The sequence below is a fragment of the Ornithodoros turicata genome, chromosome 8 (genome assembly GCF_037126465.1).
Source record: "Ornithodoros turicata isolate Travis chromosome 8, ASM3712646v1, whole genome shotgun sequence".
In the NCBI taxonomy this organism is placed as follows: domain Eukaryota; kingdom Metazoa; phylum Arthropoda; class Arachnida; order Ixodida; family Argasidae; genus Ornithodoros; species Ornithodoros turicata.
The window spans coordinates 38,708,422-38,716,653 of NC_088208.1; positions in this window are offsets into that span (position 1 = coordinate 38,708,422).

The following is an 8,232-nucleotide window of genomic DNA, read 5'->3' on the forward strand; positions in this document are numbered from 1 at the left end:
TTCGACGTCTGTTGTAACGCCGGCCGAAGCGCTTCGCTCGCAAGAGCCACGTGATCGTTGAGGGGGGGGGGGGGGGGGCGTGGTAGTGACGGTGCATTTTCTCTTATCAGCTCCCGGCCTCTTCTTGCGTCGTGGGTGCCACAACAGGTGAGTTAGGTGAGTTTATTGGTGGCTGAGGTGCGCAAGGTGTTTCATGTGGGGAACAAGTCTGGCTTCTGTTCTTTTTCTTCTTAGGACCGTGAATCGCAACCACCGTAGCTTTTCCCTTCCAGAGGTGTGCAGAGACGCACAGATGGAGAGCGTCGGCTAGCGGTATAGGAGATATGAGGATAGAATGGGCAGACTTCATGGGGAGTTGTGACTTTGAGGAGTGCACAGAGATGACCAGATGGAGATGGGGTAGTTAGGAATAGGAAGACAGATGACTTAGAATGCGTCCTGGCCTGGGTCAACTTCATACGAAACTGTAACTATATTTACAAAAAAAAATGTCGGAAAATCAAGAGGAAACATTAGGTAGCACAGACGATTGTAGGATTCTACCACACTACGGGAAGCAGTTCCATCAGTACTACCACATTACTTCTCAGTCTCGACTTATAGGAGGCATTATCACAGGTCACTGCCTATATCTATATCTAGCATATCGAGAGATAGAGATACACTTCCCTGGTTGTGTGCTGGCAATCGGTGCATAACTTTGCACACTTTGGTTTGCGGGCTTTTCTATTGGAGTGAAATTATCGCAAACTTATCCGTCCTTGTCAAAATATCGTGTCGTCTGCCGAGACTGTCCGGGTTACAAGAACTTATAGCGATGGCAAAGGTGTCGTGAGCTAAAGAGGCTGGTGGTAACCGTTCCCAATCACGACCGCGTTCCAGAGCGACAGAGCGATCAATCGATCCAATCAATCACCTTTTTTATTATCATACGATATGTGGAAGCGGGAAAGAAACCTGTCTAAGGGTAAGAAGGTCCCACTCGCGAAGGCAAAAGACAGAGCACAGCAATCAGAACAATGACTCGTTCAAACAGCGTACAACATGTGCAGCGACAAAATGAATTCTAAAAGCTGTCCTCTTCGGTTCCTGGTATCCCAGAGCCATCTATGTCGTTCCCCTGTGAAGTCGGCTCAGGACGTACTAACCTCAACTCGAACAGCATTCCCCACATTGCCAGGCCTGTTACGAAACCGCTCAACCACCGTCACCATCGTGTGTGACAGGTTTAAAAGCAAATCCCCCTTGTTAACCAGACGAGAAAAAAAAAAGAAACGGAAAGTGAGGCACAGCTCTCGGCGAGATAAAGCCTTTATTCACTTTTTGCGTGTCATTTCTTGACATTGTTTCGACGTGATTTACAGCAGTGCTTCCTTATCTAACAACTTTTTTAAGCGACTCAACGTGTCACAACGCTTTATTCGTGCCCTTATTACAAAAAAAGGCATCATTGCTGCTCCATGTTCTAGAGAACATGGGGTGGATGGACTTTATGGGAAAAGTAAAAAAGAACAAGAAAGTTTTGTTTTAGTGAAGTTTTAGTTTTCTCTTTCGTACAAGGCAGATTAATCAAAATATTTAATTTTGATGTGTACGTCTCCTCGTGTGGTTTTCTTCTTCTTCTTTTTTTTTTTTTTTTGAATTATTATATGCGTAGTTTGTCATTAACGAAGTCGCAATATAGAAAGGCGATGAGAGCTGTGAACGATACATCTTCTTCAACATTTTCTTCCGTGTGTGTCTTCGCAGGACTGCACGACTCCTCGGTTGAGTGGCGCAGGCATAAAATGATTATGGAAGACGATGGTACATGAAGTTAACGAGCTCTTGTCGGCACAAAAATTAAAGGGACAGGGTGATAAAAACTTCATAAAATTCCAGCTCTAGACTCCATCAGCTCGATTTTTTTTTTCAAGGCATCATGTTCAACAAGGGTAATCCTGATTCAACAGTTAGTATAGCGTTCAAGTACAATATTTTTCACATCCGCAACGTACGTACGCGTGCACCTACTTTCTCATTGACGTTAATTTTGGCAGATTACCTAACACCCGGCCGTGCCACACATGAAGGAAAAATCATATTGAATGTACGGTAAGGCAGCAGTCAGACAGTTGGTGTATATAGTTTAACAGCTCGTTGCTTGTAAAGCCAGAGCAACAAGTTACAAATGCGACAGAGAACGTTTAATATTCTAAATTTGCTGCCAAAATTGAGTGAAACGTCTCGCGGCGACGTCTGGTGGCAAATAATCACTAATATTCGTCAAGCAACAGTGATCCACTGTGTTCCCGATTGACTGACTTGCACGTGCTGACTTGTCGGTCCTGATGGCTACGAAGCCGACACGTAGCCAACTTCCTCCGTTTTTTGACCCAGTGTTGTCCGCATGCAATGTAGTTTTCTGCTTTACTTGACGAGCAATGCGCAGTTGATGACTATTTCGGCGCAATGTGGCCCTTCATTTGCAATTTTAGTTTTCCAAAAACTATGAGTGCAATTGGGACGAAAACTGTGACGTAAGAGTACTGAGGGCAATCTTCTGAGATTGCAACTCTACTGCTTTACGGTACCTTGCAGTAAGTTTTAATGTCATTTGGGACGGAGAGTTTTAATGATATTTGCCTCCATGCCATATCTTCTGCCTAAAGCAGGTGTCGGGAACCTTTACAGTTCCAAGGGCCATATTTCACCACCACCCCTCGTCGACTTTTTTCTGGGGTCCGTAGATGAGATTTGAACCCATTGTAAAATAACCTGCCGAAATTATTAATCGCTGTTGAATCACAAGCTGACCATTCCACAAGTGCAACTAATACTGAAAGCTTGCTCGTTGCGCTCAATAAGTTATGGTACGAGAATACGACAAACACCTTTTGTTCATTTTAAGCGCGGGAAAGGCAACACAGAGAGCGCACTTTTGCTTTAGGAATTCGCCCATGCAGCTAAACACCGGGATTTTTGCCGTGCGCTCGGTCGGCGCCAGGCCGCAACTGTAGCGCAGATGGGCCGCAAGCGTCCCGCGGACGGTCGCGGGTTCCCGACCCCTGGGCCCTAAGGGAATCGCCATAACTCATTCGCCCATGAAATACCAACTCTCTCCTAGAGTGAGAATTCTAGTTGACATTCACGCGTGACTGCACGCTGCACGCTAACTACACGCTGCACTGTCCAGGAAAGTGAAAAGAAAAAGAAGTAAAGAACTTGAAATGGCAAGTTCTGATGGATCCGAATCACAATTTTCTCCCGCATAATTTTGGTGCAGTGGTGGTGGTGGTGGTGGGTGGTGATAGGGCTTGCCGTTGTCGGCCTCACGTATGTGGGCAACGTCACGACTGACGCCCTGGGGGAACGTGCGTCCTGGGCCGACTTCTAAGGGAACTGTGCCGACATATGTCTGAAAGCGTCTGCAGCTACCCACCACCGCGCACCAAATGTCGACCTCAATAACCAATCGCAGACAACGAAATTCAAGGACGTGTCTGGCAACAGTTTTCCGGCGTGGCGCTAAAGTTCGCGAGATCATATAGCGCCGTCCTCCCTTCACAATAACTGACTTCATAAATAGCGGGAGCGTCTGCATAACTATGCGGGTTCGAAAGCTGCCACACAGGCGTTGTCCCCTTTTGTCTGCCACCGCAAGCTGGCGCATTGGCTCGTTAAGATGTGTCATTAATCAAAAACCTGCACGGCACAATGTATTGACGCGCGCTTTTGCAACATTTACTCCAAACCTTGTGCAAGGCAGTGAAAGATGTACGTTGGATAAGAATCAGAACACCGTGCCGATTGTTACATTGTGTCGAAACTAGACCTTATTGTAGTGCGCGGCGCTGAGGCTCCGAGTTTGAATAATGTCCGCCGACAAGAAAAATTCGTTAATGCGAAGAATATTCTTTAGCTATCCACGTATCTGTGTTCGATCAATCACGTCGAGTGAATAGTTAAACTTGTTTAAAAGACTTTCAGACGCATTTATTTCGCGTCTTCCGTATTCAGCACGGCGGACAGTTCATTTCGCATTATCTTTCCCGGTTTTCTCTCTATCCTGTTCAACGTTCCGCCAGGTTTTTGTTAGGTCCGCATGCTCTATGACGTCAAAAGTCTGTAACGGTCTGTGAAAGTCTGTTTTTATAAATACACAAATGCAGTACTGCGTCACTACATAAATACTGATGATGCATAAGTGCCGTTTCACGCAATAAAAACGTGGCAATTTTACCAGCTTTACCAATTTTTTAGCAGTTTTTTTTAGTAATTTTACCAATTTACCAGCGGCATGGTCGCTCGTTAGAGTTAGCCAAGGGCGTGCTGAAGACTGGGGGGTGGTGAGTTCGAACCCTACCTGAGGTTTTCCCTGGGTTTTCCGAAGACCTTCCAGACGAATGACGGCACAGTTTCCCCTGAAGTCGGCCCAGGACGCATACTAACCCCTCTGTCCCCCACTCCTTCCTGCGGTCTTCTCTCCACCTGTCCACGTCTATACGCCGCTCATAGCCCCAGTTGCCTCGCGGTGCTAACATCCAATTTAAAAAAAATATTGAGGTTTTAAAGTGATTTAAAATCATGGTGATGGCGACGTCTACGTTGATGCTGTCCTGACTGTCCTGACTCAAGGTGCCCATGTAACGTTGTAGCGGATGAGGCAAATTAAACATAACAGGGGGCAAGCACAACACAAGCCTCACAACTCCCAGTTGCACAATTGAAGTACATAAGTTACCTAGCACACCAGTGTTGGGTATGCTGGCACTAATTTGAGGCTCTACCGACAGAACTGAGAGCTCTCCTTCTACACTTCGTTATGGGCCGTTATGTGGAAGCTAAATCTCTCCAACGTGCCACATTGACCGGCACAAAAGCTGAGTCAGCAGGAGGAATAGAGCTTCAAGACTAAACAGAACGTGAGGGCATGCAACGCCATTTTACTTTTCCGTCGTGCCTTCATCAGTTACTATATATATATACTCTGTATACACAACGGATTCCATTAACTAACAACGCGTTATAACAACCCGCCTGTAACTAGAACCTATATATGCGGCGTACGCTTTCACAGACGCTCTAAAAGGAACGTCCATAGACAGAAGAGGTCCTTGGGAGATCCTGCGAACATCCTGGCAGAATATTATGGTGGGATTTCTTTATCAGTGGGCACGAAAAATGTCCCCCAACTAGCAGTGCTGAATGTCCTGATTTGGTCAGGGTTGCAAGATGGTAACCGCTACGTATAGCCAATCTCGTTCCCCACGTAGCCAACTAAGCAACACTTTCTGTAGCCAAAAAGATAGCCAACACTTCATGACATGTTCATCTCTCCTTCCACATCAACTTTACTTACCAAACTATAAAAAAAAATGTCGAGTCATTCGCAGGGCCAAAAATGATCAGTAACGTGTGAGTGTAAGTAATACGTGTGTTATAGGTGCCGTTGCCGTCGCTCGCATGAATGCAATGAACGAAGTTATGAACGATTTTCCTTCACCATAACACGCACGCACACGACAGATGCGGTGTGGTGAACTCACCATATAGATGCAGGAAAAGAGTTTGCACTCTACAGCAGCGAAACATAGAGGGGCCAGACACTTTTGTGGGTCGTTATAATCGTCCTTACGCGCTCCCTGCCCTACCATTCTCCGTGCGGTACTATATCACTGTTGAAAATAATAGACGTCTACCTGAGAAACGTCATCGTGAGGTTGGTAGACAGACTGAAACCGAAACAAATCGGAAGGTGTGCACTTGTTCGCTGCCTCCTATTGAAAGAAAAGTAGGACCGAAGGTCGCGTCTCTTTCAATGAGCATTGTATTATTCAAGTATGTAGTATCGTTCAAGTATCATTCAATGTATTCATTCATCACTCATCATCATCAAGACGGTGGCTTTCGGGCGCGACCTTGTTCGCCCCTAGCTTGGTTGCGTAGTTCAACTCCACCAAATTGGTGGCGCTGTCGAACACTTGAACGTCATTTCTTTACAAACAGGGAGACGTCTATTAAGAACGAGATGAAGGCATGCATGCTCAAAAACCGCGCGAAAGAAAAACTTTTTTTTCTTCTGTTTCAGTGGTGGTGGTAATGCTTACCATTGTCGGCCTCACAGAGGTGGGCAACATCACGGCTAACGCTCTGGGGCGGATGTGCGTCCTGGGCCGACTTCAAAGGGAACTGTGCCGACATATATCTGACAGCGTCTGAGGAAAACCCAGGGAATACCCCAGACGGCACAGCCGGCGCAGTACGACACAGAAAGGTGGCCAAAAATAGCCAAATAGCCAACTCTGGTATTTTAAGGGGGCAGATGAAATCGAAATTAGCCAAAGTTGGCTACTTATAGCCAAATCTGACAACCCCGGATATCGTACATTAAATCTAGACAAGTAAGCACACTCTAGTTCTCAAAATAAAATAGAAATACGAAATACCAATGTCAATTATGCGACAGCTTTTCACCATACTGGATATTAAACGCATGAACGCAATAGTTTCGTGCGCGCGTGGCCGTTAGGACCAACATTATTAAAAAATATCGATTTCTTTTTATGTTTTTTTTTTGTCTCTAGGAATTCCATACGCGACAGATTCTTTCAATTCATCATACAATGCAAAGTAGTATGAAAGAATCAACTTATCACAAAATGAAACTGAAGAAACGGAAGGAATGGGAACGGTTCGCGCAGCGTAGACAGATTTCTCAGTTGCTTAGTTCTGCTACTTTTTCTGTGTTTTCACCTAAAACTCATTAAGCGATTCTTTAATTAAGGATTCCGGGAAAAAGCGAGACAGCAGAACAAGAGACTCTCCTCGTTCCATTCCACCTTTAACAAATCCTGAAACGTGCACGTGCGTTAAAATAAGCATCCGCCGAAACTCACGTCATCACATACCGCCGCAGTGCTGACCCAGTGATTTCCAGTTATGCAGATCCCGTTGTATCCCAGTTATCTGTATCCGGTCCAGTTGTACAGCTATTCGCACATGCCTACTAAACGCTCCTATATGTTTGTAAGCCAAACGTCGCCATGCCAGTACTGGACAGCTGTTTCGGCCTTCTTGGGCCTCATCAGCAGTGCGCAGGCAGGCAACGTTTGAGCGGATGGCCTCAGAAGGTTCAGTAACACGTGATTCCTCCCGTCAGGGTGAGCTAAGTCACCACTGAAAGCCCAGTGCAAAGCCAGTGAAGTATACTAAGAAAAAAAAATAGCCGGAGCTCTTTGGCTGCATGTATAGCATATGTTTGTAAGTCAAACGTCGCCATGCCAGTACTAGTTTCCTAGCATACTTTGCACTGGGCTTTCAGTGGTGACCTAGCTCACCCTGACGGGAGGAATCACGTGTTACGTGACGTTCTGACGCCATCCGCTCAAACGTTGACTGCCTGCGTACTGATGATGATGCCCAAGAAGGCCGAAACAGCTGTCATTTGCTATACGTGCAGCCGAAGAGCTCCGGCTATTTTTTTCCTACTAAACACTCCTATAGTTATTCATATCAGGCACACTTCCTTCGAACGTCACAAATAAAACATGGTTTTACAAGATGGATGGCGGTGGTTCTACTAACGGCAGCTTCGATGTCCTGTTCACAGAAGACACACGTCCGTAGTGATATATGAAGTGATGCCCGGATGTAGATAAAAGCGCGGAAACACGACGGAAATCCTTCATTCGGGACAGAAAATGTAATGCTGCAAGTCATTAGAAGAGTCCGCTAGACAAATCGATTATGACGTCCGACGGTAACCGAATCGTTCCTAAGAGTTCCTAAAATTCATCCGCGAAGTTAAAGCAAAATAAGCTGTAAAGCTGATGGGGCTTTCAAATCCTTCGTTCACGTACGTCTCCCAACTCTACCCATGTTACACACGTACATACACAGCGAGAGAAACTGGAAAGTTTTCCTCGCACGTGCGGAAGTATCCCTCCTTCATCTTCCCGTTTCCTAGGAAAGAAAGGGACACGAAACGCTTCGAGAGAGTTTGGGGCTCGATGAGTCTAATTTCATCTTCGCACAACCCTTGCTGCCGTCAAAGGCTTGACAACGACGAGTTTGGAATAATAAAGTCTTCCCTTTTCTTGTTTTGGAGCTGCGCGCGCTAAACAAGTTTGCTCGAATAAGTTTACACGATTGGCTGCTGCACTCGACGGTAGCCTCTGTGCAGTTCTTCTGTTCCCCTTCCTTCGTTTTCTTATTCTACGCGACATATGCGTCTGTTAGATATGACCTCTG